Here is a 19,620-nt window from a genome sequence, read left to right on the forward strand (position 1 = left end):
TAGGCCATGAAGAGGGTTGGACTAATTTCATGTGTAAAAAGGAAACTTGATATTACTTGCTCTCCAATACTTTCATTTTCTCTAATTCCTCCTAAAAAAATAGTTAATTAGTCTAATTTATCCTTAATGAAGCATGTAACATGACATGTGCCACATTAATGATAAATTAACCAATTATTGCTACTTGTTTTTATCTTGGCCCTCAAATTGCCTTGATTCCCTCTTTTGATCAATGGTGGAGATTTAACTAGAATATTCCTTTTTATAAATTCCAAGCTTTAAATGACGATAACTCTTTGCTCACATCTCGAAATCGAAAAATTATGAGACACCTGAGATCGTCAGATTGTGAGGATTCATATGACATCTACTTCCACTATGAAATTCCCGACAGAATCTTTATGGAATCTTCAAAGTATATTGATTGGTCCGTTCGAGCTCAATCTTGCTTCCCACCATAATTTGACCCAAGGAATCCATTTTTATGGTTTATTTCTTAAAATTCTTCCTCTTTCACCTAGATTAAGAAAAATACATAATTAAATATCTTTCCATTATAAATTAGCACAAACTAACAAATATTAAGCTATAAATATGGCATAAAATCATCAATATTTTAGACCTAATACTTCCTCATCAACTTTCACATCTCTACTAGTCATAAGTTTCTTGGTTTCTAAGTTGTACGTCCTATATCCTTTGGTCACATCACTATAGCCAACAAAGATACCAACTTGTGACCTTTCTTCAAGCTTTTCTCTCTTCTCTTGTGATACTAAAATGTAACAAATACTTCCAAATACTCTTAGATGGTCAAAAGAAGGTTTATATTCAAACCAAAGCTCAAATGGGGTTTTACTCCTCAAAGACTTGGAGTAAAGCCTATTTTGGATGTAGATGGATGTATTAACTCCTTCAGCTCAAAACTTCTTTGGCAAGGCACTTTCAAACAACAAATACCTAGCCATATCCATGATGGTATGGTTTTTCTTTTCACATACGCTATTTTGTTGCAGTGTGTATGGTGTAGTGAATTGATGAACTATAACATGATCCTTACAAAGTTGTTTGAAAGTCTTACTTGTGTATTCCCCACCATTGTCCATCCTTAACACCTTTATAGTGCAATCGGATTGATTTTGCACTAACTTCATAAATTCTTCAAAGTTCGCCAAAGCTTATGACTTTCTTTCAAAGAAATACATCCACACATTCTTAAGTAATCATCAATGAAAGTTATGAAATATTTGCTGCCATTTAAGGATGGAACACTCCTAGGATCACAAATATCCGAATGTATAAGTCCTAGCTTTTCCTTTGATCTCCAAGATCAAGATCGAAATGCTAGCCTAGTATGCTTTCCTTTTTGACACATTTCACATACATATTTTTGCTTCTCCACCAATGGCATGTCCCTAACAAGTTCATGCTTGTCTACCAATGACTTAAAGCTAACATGGTCTAGTCTTTTGTGCCATAGTTGAGAGGTGTTCTCAACCTTAGTGTTCAATGCAACCGATGCACCATTTTCATCCATATTCAATATAAAATTCTAGTTTTTCATTCTAACGCATATCAATTCATTTCCATGAGGTTAATCTATAGTGCATGTTATGTTTAAAAAGTGTAATGCATATTTTTTCTCAAGCATTTGACCTACACTAAACAATTTTTTCATGTAAAGAAGGTATATAAAGAACATCATGGATAGTTTTGATATCTTTGGTAGTGTGTATCACCACATCTCCTTTGCCTTTCACTTCCATTAATGCTTCATTTCCAATTTTGACTTTGTTATAGCTGTTCCTATCCAAGTTTTTGAACCACTCATGCTTGGAGGTATATGGTGTGTTGTTCTACTATTATGATCCATCCTTCATCATTCTTGATGCTACTAAAACAAGTAGCAACAAACAACTTTTCGAATTCACTATCACTTGCATTGTCTTTGGCAACATTTGCCCGTTGCTTATCCTTCTTGTTAACCTTGCATACTCTCTCTACATGACTTTTTTGTTGGCATTTATGGCAAAATGCATCCGGTCTCCACCAACATCTTCTTAGATTATGACCTTTCTTCTTGCAATGGTAACAAGGTTCATAAAACTTCTTTTTGAGTTTACTAGTTTCACCTTTCTCCTTTATGACCTTAGGCTTGTTTTTCTTTTGATTTTGTGTCTTTTGATGTTTTTTAGACACAAATGTAGCCTCCATGGATTCTTCATGTTTAATCCTCCTCCTTTGCTCCATAGCTTACGAGGCATTCACCAACTCAGTTAAGAAAATTTCATTTAGGTTCCTTGACTCTTCCAATGAAGATATCTTAGCTTCAAACATCTCAGGCAAGGAGACCAACACCTTCTCCACAATTCGTTGGGCATTTCATCTTTTACCTAGCATCCTAATTTGATTCACCACATTAAGAAGCCTTGTGGTGAACTCCTTAACCGTTTCTTTATCTTTCATCTTGATAGTCTCAAGCTCACTCCTTAGGTTAAGGATTTGCATTTGCTGTGTCCTTGCACTCCATTGGAACTTATCTTGAAGTTTGTCACAAGCTTCCTTAGCACTCTCACATGCCATTATCCTTGTGAAAATAGTGTCACTAATACAACAATGAATGGCAGTGAAAGCTTTGAAACCTTTAGCCAATTCCTACTCATGGTGTTTGATTTAATTGACCATTGCTCCTTGTCTCAAAGGCTCAGGTTCTTGGGGATTTATGGTGACCTCCTAAAGAGCATAAGCCTTCAAGTAGGCTTGAATCTTGATACTCCAAATGTTATAGTTCTCCCCATTGAAGATAGGAGGAGAAAGGGGTGAAAAACTTGAAGAAGCCATGTGAATGTTACTTTCGGGTATGAAGGAATATGAAAATATATTTGTGCTTTCAAGTGTCTCTTCACTATCAAGGAACGAACCAACCCAAAAACCTCATAAATCTCACAAAAATATGCCTTGTTCTGATACCACTTTGTTGGGTGAGAAGATTATGACCTAAGTAAGCTAGCTTGAAGTATTAGCAACAAGCAAGCTTTTGGTAATGCTCTTGGGAATGGTTATGTGTGAGTTGTGTTTTTAGATTTTGATTATGGTGTTTTCTTTAGGGTTCCTAGAGTGTTCTAAGATCTTGAAAAAGAGAGAAGGAGAAAAAGAACACATTGGTTTTTGAAAATAAGGATTAAAGATCCAGCCTTCTAATTCATTCAACAATATAAGCATAAAATAACAATTAGTTCACACATGCCAAGCATGTGAGCTTACAAAATGAGTAAACCATTTGAAATTTTAAAAAATATATGGTCAACACCTAACTTTTCATACGCAAAAGAGCTAAAACTAGCTGTAACATGTCTACTCCAAATATCACAAAAAGATGGCACACGGTTTGAACTAAGCTTCTATTATCTAACTAGTTTGGGTTAACAATCAAACAAGCTTCACCTACTTAGTTTCCCTTTGTATCTAATTACAAAATTCAGTTTGAAGCATCCTTGGTTATCAAAAAATATTTTTGGATGAGATAGGAATGTTCTGAAATGGGATCATGGATCAAATAGTTCCAAAACTGATCCAAACTCCGCACACTGGGCCCATCAGTTGCAACAATTTGTTTGGAATAAAAAAAGGACTTCTCCATGTCATTTTAACCTAAAATTTGGACCATAGTCTTTTTTATATGTCTGTAGATATTTCTCAAAATTTCAGCCAAAAATCTTTTTTCAGCCTGAGATATAACACAAACAATAGACCTATGTTGGTGGAAATTATGAATCTAGCACCATAGGCATTTCAAACATAATGTTCCTACTCTTTTGTGCATATTTTTACTAATGGTTTTGCATATATAACTTAGGCACAAAACATCATCAAAATATACCTTGCATCAATTAAAACATACAAGAAAATTGAGAGTATTGAAATTATCCTTGGGCCAACATATTGCAAATTCACCAAAACTTTTGCAAATTGTGTTGACCACGGGTTTGGATTTTGTTGGCATTGAGGTTTGCAGTTACTGTCATTTTTTGGTGCTAGTGGAAATTGTGTTTTTATCATTCTATTTGAGATAATAAAAGAAAAAGAATAAAAAAAGAGAGCCAACCGCCGAGAATACAAAAATTACAAAAGGCCAGTTTGTTGAAAAAATTTGAATTATGATATCTTGAGTTGCTGGAAAATTCAATTTTGATTGCTGGATATTTGAATTTTGAGTGCTAAAATTGAGAGTACTGAAATTAGTTAAAGGAATTGAGACAAAAACTTAAATTACAAGACCTAATTAAAACATACTTGTGATCTAGTTGCTATTTTAAGTGTTTTTTAAAAGAACTTTGACATAATTCTTTGAGTGGATAATTGCAAGAAATTGTGAGCTTAAATGAGGATTAAAAGCCAAAACTAGTGTGCAAACAAGAGTGTCGAGATCTTATTTGAGTGAAACATGTGAGGGAGTGAATTTAGTGAGGATTTTTGTATTACATTTACTAACATGATAGATTCAGAGATGAGAAGAGGAGATGGTGACATGATAGATTCAAAGATAAGAAGAGGAGATGGTTCTTTAAGGAATCTCGAAGAGGAATTTGTAGGGTTCAAGGGTGAATCTTGAGCAATGAGAAGTGGAGGTGAACCTATCGACATGGTGGCAGTATTGGAACAACTCCAAATGATGAATGCTCACTTTGATCACCTAGATCAAATATTAGACGGAGTTGAAAATTCTCAAGTTGGGCTGAATCCAAGGTTTAATGTACATGAAGGCTGAGGTTGAGGTCAAGGAAGCCGTGGATGACCTAGAGAATAATTCCAGGATGGTAATTTTGGAGATAATCTTGAAGACGACATTGATGATTTTTTTCCTCTTCGAGGAAGGCTAACCCATGGGAGACAAGCTAGAGAATAAGATGATGACCTTGGACACGTTAAGTCAACATACCACCATTCATGGAAAAAAGTGATCCGAAGGCTTACTTAGAGTAGGAGGAGCGAAAAGAGATGATATTTGATTGACTTAACTATTCGGAGGCTAAGGTTAAATTGGCTGCTATGGAAATTGGACATTATGCATTCCAATGGTTGAAAAATGAGCAAAGTACCCGAAGAAGAATTGGTGATGAATTGATTACTACTTGGCGAAAAATGAAGGGAGCCATAAGAAAGAGATTAGTACGTACTCACTATCATAGGTTGCTGCATCAAAGACTTCAATCATTAACTCAAGGAAGCAGGATCGTGGAGGACTACTACAAGGAGATGGAGATGCTCATGATGAGGTTGAGCATGAATGAAAATCATGAGGCAACCATGACATGGTTTTTGGGTGGTTTGAATCGTGAAATAGCCAATCAAGTGGAGCTACAATAATATGTAGAATTTGAGGAGATGCTTCATGTGGCCATCAAGATTGAAAATCAATTCAAAAGGAGGGGTACAAGCTCATGGTTTGGAGGTGTTATAAATAGCAGGAGGATAAATTCAAGTGTTTAGAGAAGCAATCCCCCATATGACATCAAGCCAAAACCAAAACATGGTGTTGAGAGCACCAATCGACCAAGGAAGTTAAAGCCAAATCTATTGAAGCACCAAGGTTTGAAGGTAAAACTGATCCTAAACATTCTAGAACTCATGACATTATTTGTTTTAAGTGCCAGGGATGAGGACACATTGCCAAATAATGCCCAAATCGAAGAATAATAGTGCTAAAAGGTAATGGAGAGTTAGAATCCTAGAGTGAAGAAAGTGAAGGAGAAGCTGAATTTGTTGATGAAGAAATTGGAGATGAAGAACATGAAGAAGCCAAGACTCTCAAAGCTTCAAAGGCTAAATTGAGTTTGGTGGCAAGGAAAGTTCTAACAGTGTACAAAGATGAAGATCAAATCTAAAAAGAAAACATCTTCCACACCCGATGTAAAATTCAAGATAACATTTGTGGTATGATAGTTGATAGTGGAAGTTATGCTAATGTAATTAGTAATGTGGTAGTTGAGAAATTAGTTTAACAACCATTAAACATCTAGAACCATATATATTATAATGGTTTAATGATAGTGGTGAAATGAAAGTAAACAAACAAGTCAAAGTAAAGTTTAGCATTGACAAATATGTGGATGTTGTATTCTGTGATGTTGTTCCCATGCATGTTGGTCATATTTTGTTGGGAAGGCCATGACAATTTGATAAAGACATGGTACATTATGGAAGAGAGAACGCTATTCTTTTTGAATTCAAGGGAACAAAGATTAAGCTGGAGCTATTAACTCCAAAAGAGGTGTTTAGAGACCAACTTCAAATGCAACAAATGAAGGAGGCCAAAAGCTTAAAGTGAAGGCGAGTGTGGAACCCATGATTTCACCACTTGTCCAAGAGGGCAAGATCAAACCTCCACATCAAGGTAAGTGCTTTAAACTCAATTGTGAGGAGAAAACAAGAGAAAAGGGAGGAAAAGTCGAGAGTGACCCTAAAAGGATGGAACCCATGAGTGAGAAAGAAAAAGAAAGAAAAGAGAAGAAAAAAGAAGAATTTTTATCTTAGCTTCAGTGACATGTTGCCTATTTACTTTTCTAATTTAGTTTTTATTAGGTTTTTAAATTACTTTCCTAATTTTATTAGAGTTGAATTGGTCAAAGAATTAAAGGCCATTCAAATTAGGAAACTAGGAGCTAAACTAGGTTTTCTAAACCTAACCATATTAGGTTTCCTAAACCTAACCACATTAGGTTTCCTAAACCTAACCAAATTAGGTTTCCTAAACCTAATTACAATAGGTTTCCTAAACCTATCAAAATTAGGTTTCCTAAACCTATCAAAATTAGGTTTCCCAAACCTAATTTTTGTCCATTATTATTCCACCTATACTTTTAGCAAATTTAGAAAAGGTTTGTAATTTATTTTGCCTATTTAAAGGCATATAAGTCATAAATAAAGGGGAGATTACAATTTTAATTCAAAGTGAGAGTGATTCTCTTGGTTCTCTAAGAATTATATCGAACTTTTTCAAGCTTTGTTTGTGAAGTTCAAATTTGACTTATCAAGAGGTTATTCCGCACCCTATTGTGACGTCTTCACTATACCAAGGTTCTGACCTCAAATATAGGTAACGGGTTGAGGTCTTCCATCAATAACTTGTAATTAGACGGTCCTAATTCAATCTTTGTTACGGGTTTAGAGGCAGGTCGCTCTAGGTTCGTATCAATTTGGTATCAGAGCTAGTTTCTAATTACAGGTTTGATCTATCTATTTCTTTTCTTTTGTTTCATTGTTTTTCTTGGTTTTTTTTTTATTCTGCAATCTTAGCATTAGGTTGAGGTTGCTTCTATCATCATACACATTCTGCATCTTAAAAAAATAATAATAATAAAATAAAAATAAAAATTAAAAACAAAACTGCACTTTTGTTTTTGTTGAAGGCCACGTGTTTGGTAGATTTTTGGTGTGGAATTGTGATTTTTGGTGTTGATCTTTGCTACTGTAGTTGTTTTATGTTGGGTGAGTGAAAAAAAAAATATTGTTCTTGTGGTTTGTGGCATTGAATTATTGAGATTTTAAGAGAAACCAAGTAGTGAAATTTTTTTTTTTAGCTGATTTGAGGAGCACCAAAAACAAGCCAAAATCAATTCCGAATATAAGGTTTGTTGAATATTCACTAATTCCATTTTGCAAATCTCATTCCAATTTGTTCCTCACATTCTAGTTTCTTTTGTTCTCATTAAATTTCTTGTTGAGCTTTCATCGTTGCATTTTTCTTGTTACTTTTCATTCTGTTTGTCTTGTAGCCTTATTTTCATAACTGTTTGGTAGGTTTATTTGGATTGTTACTTGCTACTTTGTTTTAGTTTGAAATTAGTTTACAAATAACCAAATAGAATTACTAGAGTGGTAAAAGGCAAGAGAGGTGAGAATTATAGAGGGTAAAAACCGAACGATAACTAGAGTACAAATACGAGTGACCTTGAATTTGAGTGAGACACGTGAGGGAGTGTTGTGAGGCCCTTCTTTTTTACTAACAAATTTTGCAAAAAAATCATGTCACAAGACAAAAGCAAAGAAAGCATGGATGAAACTCCCGGTGTGGCTGATCTGAAGTTATACATTCAAGCCATGGTGGGAGAACTTCAAAGAGCACTACGATTAGAGATGGGGCAGATCCATGATAGGTTGGATAGGATGGAATCATCAATCCAAACACCGCAGCCACAACCTCTACAAAGGTTTGTTCATGGATGTGGTAGAGGAAAAAATACTCCAAGAAGGGAAGAATAGGAACGTGTGGGAAATGACTATGAGGAAGAAGAGGAAGACATTGGTTCGGGAACCAACCAACTCCGTGGGAGGGAGAGGTTAGACCGAGGCAGTGACGATGGAGGAATTAAGATGAAAATACCATCATTCCAAGGTAAAAGTGATCCAGAAGCATATCTCGAGATGGTTGAGATGGTATTTGATTGTCAAAACAACTCCGAGGCAAAAAAGGTGAAATTAGCCGCTGTTGAATTCACGGACTATGCTATTGGATGGTGGGACAAAGAGACAATTTCTAGGAGGCAAGCAGGACAAAGACCTATAGATACATGGGAGAAGATGAAGGCTTTGATAAGGAAGCATTTGTTACCTAGCCATTACTATAGGAGCATTTGTCAGAAATTACAAAGTTTGTCTCAAGGAAATAGAAATGTGGAGGACTATTATAAGGAGATGGAAATCCTTATGATGAGGGCTAATGTTGAGGAGGATAGGGAGGCTACAATGGCACGTTTCTTGGCTGGTTTGAATAGGGAAATAGCAAATTAAGTGGACTTGCACCATTATGTGGAGATTGAGGAGATGCTGCACATGGCCATCAAAGTAAAGCAACAACTCAAGAGGAGGGGTACCACAAGACATAGTATTGCTCAACACACTTGGAAAGCAAGCTCATCCACATGGAAACCAAATCAGCCCAAGTTTGAAGATAAAGCCACCACACGGCCTAAATTCGAAGTTAAAGCCAAACCATCCTCATATAAGCAAGTAAGTAAATTCGATTCATCTTCAACTAGAAATCGAGATATCATGTGCTTTAAATGTCAAAGCAGGGGTCATATTGCAAGTCAATGTCCTAATAAGAGGGTCATGTTGATTCGGGAAAGTGGAGACATTGAAACTAAAAAAGAAGAGTTAGACAATGAATCCATGCCACCATTGGAGGACGTTGGTGATGAAGATGAAGAAGATTACAAGTATCCAATTGGAGGGGACTTGTCATTGGTTGCTAGAAGAGCTTTAACAGTGTATAAAGATGAGAAGGAAATGTAACGAGAGAACATCTTTCATACCAGGTGCAAAGTCAAGGATAAGGTATGAAGTATGATTATTGATGGAGGAAGTTGTACTAATGTTGCTAGTCTTACTATAGTTGAAAAGCTAGGTTTACCCACTATGAAGCATCTAGAACCATATAAGCTACAATGGCTTAATTATTGTGGAGAGTTAAATGTGAATAGGCAAGTGAAGATTGCATTCTCTATTGGTGATTATGAAGATGAGTTTATTTGTGATGTGGTACGAATGCGAGCTGGTCACTTGCTTTTAGGACGTCCGTGGCAATTTGACAGAGATACTAATCATCATGGTCGAACTAATAAGGTTGTCTTCAATTTCAAGGGTAAATGAGTGGTGCTTATGCCGATGACTCCTAAACAAGTTTTTGATGATCAATTGGCTTTACAAAGGCAGAGAGAAGTTGAACAACAACACAATCAAACTGTATCCAACCACCAAGAGAAGAAAAAGAGTGGTGAGGATGAGAGTGTGAGTGAAAAGGAAAAGAAAAAGAGTGGAAAGAAAAAAGAGAGTTTTTATGCAAAATAGAGTGAGATGAAGAAGCTTTTTTGTTGTAGAAAGCCTATGATTGTAATGATGTACAAAGAAGCATATATGAATCATTTAACGAACCCTGATGAATCTGTTTTGCCTAGTTCTATTGTTTCTCTTTTGCAGCAGTTCGATGATGTCTTTCCTGAGGAGATTCCAAGTGGGTTACCACCGATTAGAGGGATCGAACATCAAATTGATTTTGTTCCAGGATCAACAATTCCAAACCGGCCAGCTTACAAGAGCAATCTAGAGGAGACAAAGGAACTTCAAAGGCAGGTAAGTGAATTGCTTGAAAAGGGGTATGTTAGAGAGAGCATGAGTCCATGTGCTGTACCTGTGTTATTAGCCCCTAAGAATGATGGAACATGGAGAATGTGTGTAGATTGTAGGGCTATGAACAATATAACTGTCAAATATTGTCACCCTATTCCTAGATTAGATGATATGCTTGATGAATTGTATGGTGCATGCATATTTTAAAAAATTGATTTTAAGAGTGGTTATCATCAAATTCTCATGAAGGAAGGTGATGAATGGAAAACAGCATTTAAAACAAAGCATGGTTTGTATGAGTGGTTGGTTATGACATTTGGATTAACTAATGCACTTAGCACTTTCATGAGATTAATGAACCATGTCATGCGTCCATTTATTGGGAAATTTGTGGTTGTTGATTTTGATGATATTCTTGTATATAGTAGAAATTTAGGTAAGCATGTAGAGCATATTCGGATAATTTTAGGAGTGCTTAGGAAGGAAAGATTATTTGCTAACCTTAAGAAGTGTGATTTTTGCAAAGATGAACTTATATTTCTAGAATTTGTTGTGGAAGTGTTTGACCCAGGAGATTGGGTTTGGTTGCACATAAGGAAGTCGAGGTTTCCAAAACAACAAAAGTCTAAACTCATGCCACGTGGAGATGGTCTATTCCAAATATTGGAGAGACTTAATGACAATGCCTACAAGTTGGATCATCTAGGTGAGAATAATGTAAGTGCTACTTTTAATGTCACTGATTTATCTCCTTTTTGTGCAGGTGACGATGTGAGGACAAATCCTTTTCAAGAAGAGGGGAATGATGAGAACATGACCAAGAGCCCTTCAAGATGGAGCCCAGATCCACTTCAAATGTCTACAGGACCCATAACCCGAGCACGAGCAAAGAGATTGAAAGAGGCACTAAATGGTTTAATCCAAGAGGTGTTTTCAACCCAAGGAAGCAAGTTCATTAGTGAAGATGAACTAAAATTGGTCCATATGATTAGGATGGTTGATGCCAATGTGAAAGAGAGTTTAACGCATGGACTTCTACAACATGGTGATGTGGCATCATATGGTGACATGGCATCCAACTAAGCTTGGCCAAATTTTATTACTAGGAAAATATTAATTTTTATTTATGTTTTGATTGGATTTTGGCATGTTGCCTATTTACTTTCCTAATTTAGTTTTTATTAGGTTTTTAAATTACTTTCCTAATTTTATTAGAGTTGAATTGGTCAAACAATTAAAGGCCATTCAAATTAGGAAACTAGGAGCTAAACTAGGTTTCCTAAACCTAACCATATTAGGTTTCCTAAACCTAACCACATTAGGTTTCCTAAACCTATCAAAATTAGGTTTCCTAAACCTAATTTTCGTCCATTATTATTCCACCTTTACTTTTAGCAAATTTAGGAAAGGTTTGTAATTTATTTTGCCTATTTAAAGGCACATAAGTCACGAATAAAGGGGGGATTACAATTTTGATTCAAAGTGAGAGTGATTCTCTTGGTTCTCTAAGAACTATATCGAACTTTTTCAAGCTTTGTTTGTGGAGTTCAAATTTGACTTATCAATAGGTTATTCCACACCCTATTGTGGTGTCTTCACTATACCAAGGTTTTTACTTCAAATATAGGTAACAGGTCAAGGTCTTCCATCAATAACTTGTAATTAGACGGTCCTAATTCAATCTTTGTTACGGGTTTAGAGGCAGGTCGCTCTAGGTTCGTATCAGATAATGATTTATAAAGATGTTTATTTAAATGATCAAGCTACCCCCCAAGAACTTGAATTGCCAAGTTCTATCTTTTCTCTTTTATAGGATTTTGATGATGTCTTTCGGGAGGAGATTTCTAATGGTTTACCACCTATCTGAAGGATTGAACATCAAGTTGATTTGTGCTAGGAGCTGTAATTCCTAATAGACCTGCATATAGAACTAATTTCGAGGAGACAAAGGAGCTACAAAGGTAGGTAAGTGAGTTACTTGATAAATGTTACATTCATGAAAGCATGAGTCCATTTGTTGTACCTGTTTTATTAGTATCTAAGAAAGATGGTTCATGACGCATGCGTGTAGATTGTAGAGCTATTAACAATATAACTATTAAATATAGGCATCCAATTTCTATGCTAGATGATATGTTAGATGAATTACATGGTGCATGCATGTTTACTAAAATTGATTTTAGGAGTGGGTATCATCAAATTACGATGAAAGAAGGGCATGAATGGAAAACCGCATTTAAAACTAAGTATGGTTTATATGAGTGGTTGGTAATGCATTTTGATTTAACTAATGCACCTAGCACTTTCATGAGATTAATGAACCATGTTATGTGCCCATTCATTGGAAAATTTGTGGTTATTTACTTTAATGATATTCTTATATATAGTAGAAATTCAGATGAGCTTGTTTTCTTAGGATTTGTTGTCAGTGTTGCTGGAATTAAATTTGATCAATCTAAGGTGAAAGCTATATAGGAATTGCCAAAATGATGAGAATCCGCTTGAACCCATCCAATCAACTACCCGCTACGGCGCTAATCCAATACAGATGAAGATCGGACCAATCACTAGAGCATAAGCTAAGAGATTTAAAGAAAAAATGCTGGATTCATACAGGGAGTTATCAATTCTCAAAATGATTTATTGATATTCAAAGATATAAGACCCGTTTTATGCATCCGGGTGGTGAAGGCCTATATGGACCCAGGTAGTTGTTTTGGTGCAAATATGGACTCAAGGCAGCACGGAATGGGTTCAACACTTCTTAAATTCAATTAATATCATTAAACGGTCATGGAATCAAGACAAGACAGAATCAAAAGCAACCAAAATGGTGATTTGAGCATGGAAGAACTTTCGAGTCGAAAATGCTATTTTTGATGCTGACTTTACTGTATTTTGATGATTTGGCATTTTCTCTTTGTTTCAATCAAGGGTAACATGTGGGAATCATCATTGATCCTATTTGGAATCCTAAATGGCTCATTGGATCTGATTTGGAGCTTTTACAAGTTGGAAATCAGTCAAAGTTAGTTTGGTAGTCAAACTTGTCAACTAGTTTCCTAATTTGATTTTGAATTTTTGATTTAGGAAACTAGCTTTTATTTTGGTTTTATTTAATTAATTTGCTAAAAAAATTAACTTCGAAAAGTTAGAATTTTATTATTTTGGTTGTAAATTAATTAATTCCTAATTCAAAATAAAAGAATTAATTAATCCAAATTAGTTTAGGAAAGTAGGTGAATTTCGGTCAACCCATTATTTCCTTATCTCATGGCCGATTTTAACTAGCTAAGTTAGGGTTTATTGCTTTATGTCTTTAGCCTATTTAAGGGTTTATTTTTCAAGGAGAACACGCCTTTAATATTATTCATAAATTTATTTGTAAGATAGAATTCTCTTAGTCCTCTTTAAACACCTAAAACACCATTAAAGAGTGAGTGTTTTGGTTTCACTTATCAATAGGACATCATTCACATGTTGTGGCGTTTCATCATATATCAAGGTTTCTAGTCACAAGCTGATTAGAGGTTGAGGTGATGTGATTCTACCCATGCCCACTCATCCATACCTCGAAGGGCAACCATATCTCGGATACCTTGGAGGGCATCCATACATCGGAGGACATCCACACCTCGGAGAACATTTTACCTCGGACAACATCAGTCCGTCCATGTCTTGGACAACATTACATCAACAGCACATTCATACCTCGGGCAACATTCTACCTCAGCTATCAACTATCTCAGACATCTGACTCTTGTCCAACTATCTCGGATATCTGACTCTTAGACAAGATCAATTATCTCGGCCAGTTGACACTATATAGTTCGAACACAAGCTAACTCGGATGAAAGACATGTTCAGACACAAGCTAACTCGGATGAAAGGCATGTTCAGACATAAGCTAACTTGGATGGAAGACAAGTTCGGTCATGAGTTAGCTCAGTTGAAGACATAATTCAGCCTAGTTGTCAAAGTCAACTCATTACCTAATTTACAATTGACTTTCTTTTTTTCTTATTTTTATTTATTTATTGGTTGGACGAATTGATTTAGGAAAGTTAATTTTTTATTTATTTTCATTGTTTAGGAAAGTTGATATTTTTGTAAATGAATTAATTCCTATTTTCAAAATATAGGAATTAATTAATTAGAAATTAGACTTAGGAAAGTAGTGAGATTCGGCTACCATGATTATGTTTCCTAATGTTGGCCAGATTTTTCACCTTAGATTTTTAGGGTTTTATTTGTGACTTTGTAGCATATTTAAAGGCTTATTTTATGATTGAGAAGAAGCTTGAATTTTATATAGAAAATTATTTGTGAGATTGAATTGTCTTTGTTCTTTTGAACACCTAAAACACCATTAGAAAGTGAGTGTTTTAGTTTAACTTATCAATAGGACTTCCATCACCTATTGTGACGTCTTCCTTATATACCAAGGTTTCTAATCATAAGTTGGTTAGGGGTCAATGTGACCATTAGAACTTGAGCATAATCAGATCTGGGCTAATGTAATGCGGGTTTAGGAGTAGGTCATCCTAGGTTCGTATCATGAGGTAACCATAAGAACTTGAGCTTAATTTTTCGAGCCGGGCTAATATAATACTGGTTTAGGCGCGAGGTTCGGATCATTTAGTATCAGAGCCGAATTTTATTCAGGTTTGATCTATCTTATTTGCTTTATTTTATTTTGTGTTAATCTACAACTTTAGCATGAGGTTAATGTTGCATCTATTCTACACATTCTGCATATATTAAAAACAAAAAAAAAAAAAATTCCTACTCAAATTAGGTTTCCTTGTTTTACTGTATTTTTGCTTCTTGGTTTGTTAGTTGTTTTCATCTTTGTTCTTAGTAATTTAGTTTATTGTTGATTTTTTTGTTGTTGTTTTGATCTTAATTATTCGCATTCATATTTTCAAAAAAAAAAAAAAAAAAAAAGAGGAAAAGAGGATTTGCGGCAACATACAACAAATTTACAAATTTGGAATTTGTAGTAATGGGTTTGATCTTTGTTGGATGGTAAGTTGTAGATTGTGTTGTTTTTGGTATTGCTGGGATTTGTGTTTTCCTTATTCTATTTGTCATAAAAAAAAAAGAAGAGAAGAACAAAAAAAAAAAAAAAAAAAGAAAGAAAAAGCCGAGGATTAAAAAAAAAATTTCAAAAGGCCAGTTTGTTGAAAATTTGAGTTTGAATTTGATGAGCTGGAAAAAAAAAATTTGAAATTGAGTTCTTTGGATCTGCTGGAAATTCTATATTGTTGCTAGATATTTTGTATTTTGAGTGCTTAAATTAATTGGATTGAAATTAGTTGAAGGAATTGAGATAAGACTTAAATTGCAAGAATAACCACCAACAATTCCTTTAACTAATTGATTGAATTCATTGTTTGAATCTCTTTTCTAAATTTTATCTTTGAAGTACTGGTTTATTAGCATTCTGGTCAGCTTTTAGGTCATTCTGAAAATTTACTTGTTGATTTACCTAGTTTTTTCTTAGAAAGGCTGAGACAGGTTTTATCAATCAGCTCGGTAATTGATTATTTTTGCTGGCTATTTTGCTGATAAGTTTAAATTAAGGTACACTTGCAATCTATCTGCAATTTAAGTGTGTTTTAATTAGAAGTTTAAGTTAATTCTTTGACTGGAAAAAGGCAAGAGTGTGTGAGCTTAAAAGAGGGTTAAAAAGCTGAAACTAGTGTTCAAACACCAGTGTCGAGACCTTGTTTGAGTGAAATAGGTGAGGGAGTGAATTTGGTGAGGATTTTTGTATTATTTTTATTAACATGGTAGATTCAAGGACAAGGAGAGGAAATGGATCTTTAAGAATTAGTGAAGAGGAATCCATAGCATTCAAAGGTGATTGAAGAGCAACTAGAAGTGGAGGCGAACATACCGACATGATGGCAATCACGGAACAATTCCAACAGATGAATGCTCAATTTGTTCACCTAGATTAAAGGATGGGCAGGTTAGAAACATTAAAAGGTCGGTCGAATCCAAAGTTTGATGTACATGGAGGCCGAGATCGAGGTTAAGGAGGCCGAGAGCAACCTAGAGAGGAATTTAGGGAAGATAATTTCGAAGATAACGTTGAAGAAGAAATTGATGATATTTTTGCACTCCTAAGAAGACCAATCCATGGGAGACCAGCAAGGAATGGGGATGATGATCTTGGAAATATTAAGGTCAACATACCATCTTTTATGGGAAAAAGTGATCTGGAGGCATATGTAGAATGGGAGGAGCGTATGGAGATGATCTTCGATTATCATAACTATTTGGAGGCTAAGAAGGTAAAATTGGCAGCTTTAAAGTCTGGCCATTATACATCCAATGGTGGACAAAAGTGCAAAGTACCCGAAGAAGAGTAGGTGATGAATTGATTACTACTTGGCGACAAATGAAGGGAGCCATGAGGAAGCGATTTGTACCGACTCATTACCATAGGTTGTTACATCAAAGGTTATCTTTATCTTAAGGAAATAGGATTGTGGAAGATTATTACAAGAAGATGGATATACTCATGATGAGATTGACTATGAATGAGGATCGTGAGGCAACCATGGTAAGGTTATTAGGAGGTTTGAATCGAGAGATAGCCAATCAAGTGGAGCTACAACAATATGTAGAATTAAAGGAGATGCTCCATGTGGCCATCAAGATTGTAAATCAAATCAAAAGGAGGGGTGCAAGCTCATGTTTAGGAGGTGTTTCAAGTAGCAGGAGGACCAATCTAAGTGTTTGAAGAAGCAATCCCACGTATGATACAAGGAAAAAACCAAAGTAAGGTGATGAAAGCACCAATTGGCCAAAGAGGGAAGCTAAGACCGAATATGCCCAAGAACCCAGGAATGAAGGTAAATTTGATCCTAAACCTTCTAGAACTCATGAAATTGTTTGTTTTAAGTGCTAAAGATGAGGACACATTGCCAATTAATGCACGTAAGAAGAATCATGGTGCTGAAAGATAATGGTGAGTTATAATCCAAAAGTGAAGGAAGTCAGGGTGAAATTGAGAAAGAAAAGGAAGAAATTGAAGAAGCCGAGACCCTAAAGGCTTCCAATGCCGAATTGAGCATGGTGACTAGAAGAGTCTTGATCGTGTACAAGGATGAGGATTATACTCAAAGAGAGATATCTTCCACATTCGGTGTGAAATCCAAGGTAAGGTTTGTCATATGATAATTGATAGTGGGAGTTAAAAAATTAGGCTTAGTAACAATTAAACATTCGAAACCATATAGATTACAATGACTTAATGATAGTGGTGAAATAAAAGTAAACAAACAAGCCAAAGTAAAATTCAGTATTGATAAATATGTGGATGTTGTTTTGTGTGATGTTGTGCCTATGCATGCCAGACATATTTTATTAGGTAGACCATGGCAATTTGATAATGATACTATACATTATGGTCGAGAGAATGCTATTATTTTTAGATTTAAAGGTAAAAAGGTCAAGATGGAACCATTGACTCCCAATGAGGTATTTAGAGACCAACTTCAAATACAACAAAGGAAGGAGGTCGAAAACTGAAAGAAAGAACTAGTGTGGCACCCATGGCTCCAACACCTATCCAAGGGGGCAAAGCCGAACATGACCAACCGGTAGGTATCCTAAACTCAAACTTGAGGGGAATGAAAGAGAGAAAGCCGAGAGTGGGAAAAAAATTGGACAAAACTGAGAATGAGAGAAAAGGTGAGATGGCTGAGAGAGAGAAAGAAAAAGTGAGCAAAAGAGAAGAAAAATAAAAATTTCTATCTTAGTTTTGGGGATGTTAATAAAGCAATTTTGAATAAGAAACTATTACTGGTCATGATTTACAAAGATGCATATTTAAATGAACAAGCTAATCCCGAAGAACTTGAATTGCCAATGTCTATTTCTTTCTTTTTGCAGGAATTTGATGATGTCTTTTCGAAAGAGATTCCTAATGGTTTACCACCTATCTGTGTGATAGAACATCAAATTGATATTCTGCCGGGAGCTGCAATTCCTAATAGGTCTGTATATAGAATAATCTTGAGGAGACGAAGGAGCTACAAAGGCAGGTAAGTGTATTACTTGACAAATGTTATATTAGGGAAAGTATGAGTCCATGTGCTGTTCTTGTTTTATTAGTTCCTAAGAAAGGTGGATCTTGGCACATGTGTGTTGATTTTAGAGCCATAAATAATATTACCATTAAGTATAGACGTTCAATTCCTAGATTAGATGATATGCTTGATCAATTGCATGGTGCTTGCATGTTTTCAAAAATTGATCTTTGAAGTGGCTATCATCAAATTAGGAAGAAAGAGGGTGACGAATGGAAAACCGCATTTAAAACTAAATATGGATTATATAAATGGGTAGTGGTGCCTTTTGGTTTAAGTAATGCACCTAATACTTTCATGAGGTTAACGAATCATGTCATGCATCCATTCATTGGTAAATTTGTGGTTGTATATTTTGATGATATTTTAGTGTATAACTGAAACCTTGATGAGCATGTAGGACATCGTAGGCAAGTTTTAAACATTCTTAGGAAAGAAAGGTTATTTGTTAACATGAAAAAGTGTAATTTTTGCAAAGATGAACTTATTTTCCTAGGATTTGTTGTAAGTGCTGCAGGACTTAAAGTTGAACAATCCAAGGTGAAAGCAATCCAAGAGTGGCCAAAACCTACCTCCATCACCCATGTGAGGAGCTTTCATGGTTTGGCTAGTTTCTACCGAAGATTTGTCAAGGATTTTCGCACCACTGTAGCACCTTTAATCGAAGTTGTAAAGAAGAATGTTGGCTTCAAATGGGGGGAAGTGGAAGAAAAAGCTTTTAATTTGTTGGAAGAAAAATGGTTTAATTCACTTTTATTAGTATTGCCGAATTTTGATAAAGTTTTTGAAATTGAATATGATGCTTCAGGTGTAGGTATTGGATCTGTTTTGATGCAAGAAGGAAGACCCATATCCTACTTTAGTGAGAAATTGGATGGAACTACTCTAAACTACTGGACCTATAACAAAGAGATGTTTGCTTTCGTGAAAGCTTTGGAGACATGTCAACATTACTTAATGTCAAAGGAGCTTGTGATTCATATCGATCATGAATCTTTGAAGCACATCAAAGGTCAAGGGAAGCTCAACTGAAGGCATGCTAAATGGATTGAGTTCATTGAAACTTTTCCTTATGCCATCCGCTACAAGAAAGGTAAGGAAAATGTGGTCGTCGATGCATTATCCCGAAGGTATGTACTATTTTCTACTTTAGATGCTAGATTTCTTTGATTTCAACAATTGAAAGAACACTATGAGCATGATAGTGAGTTTGGTGAAATATTTAGGAGCTGTACAAAATATGGGTTTAATAAATTTTACATTTTTGAGGGATATCTATTTAGGGAAAGCCAACTTTGTGTGCCTAATTGTAGCATCGGGAATTTTAGTGAGGGAAGGTCATGGTGGTGGTTTAATGGGTCATTTTGATGTTTTTAAAACGTTATCC

Source organism: Ziziphus jujuba, chromosome 10 (assembly GCF_031755915.1).
Source record: "Ziziphus jujuba cultivar Dongzao chromosome 10, ASM3175591v1".
In the NCBI taxonomy this organism is placed as follows: Eukaryota; Viridiplantae; Streptophyta; class Magnoliopsida; order Rosales; family Rhamnaceae; genus Ziziphus; species Ziziphus jujuba.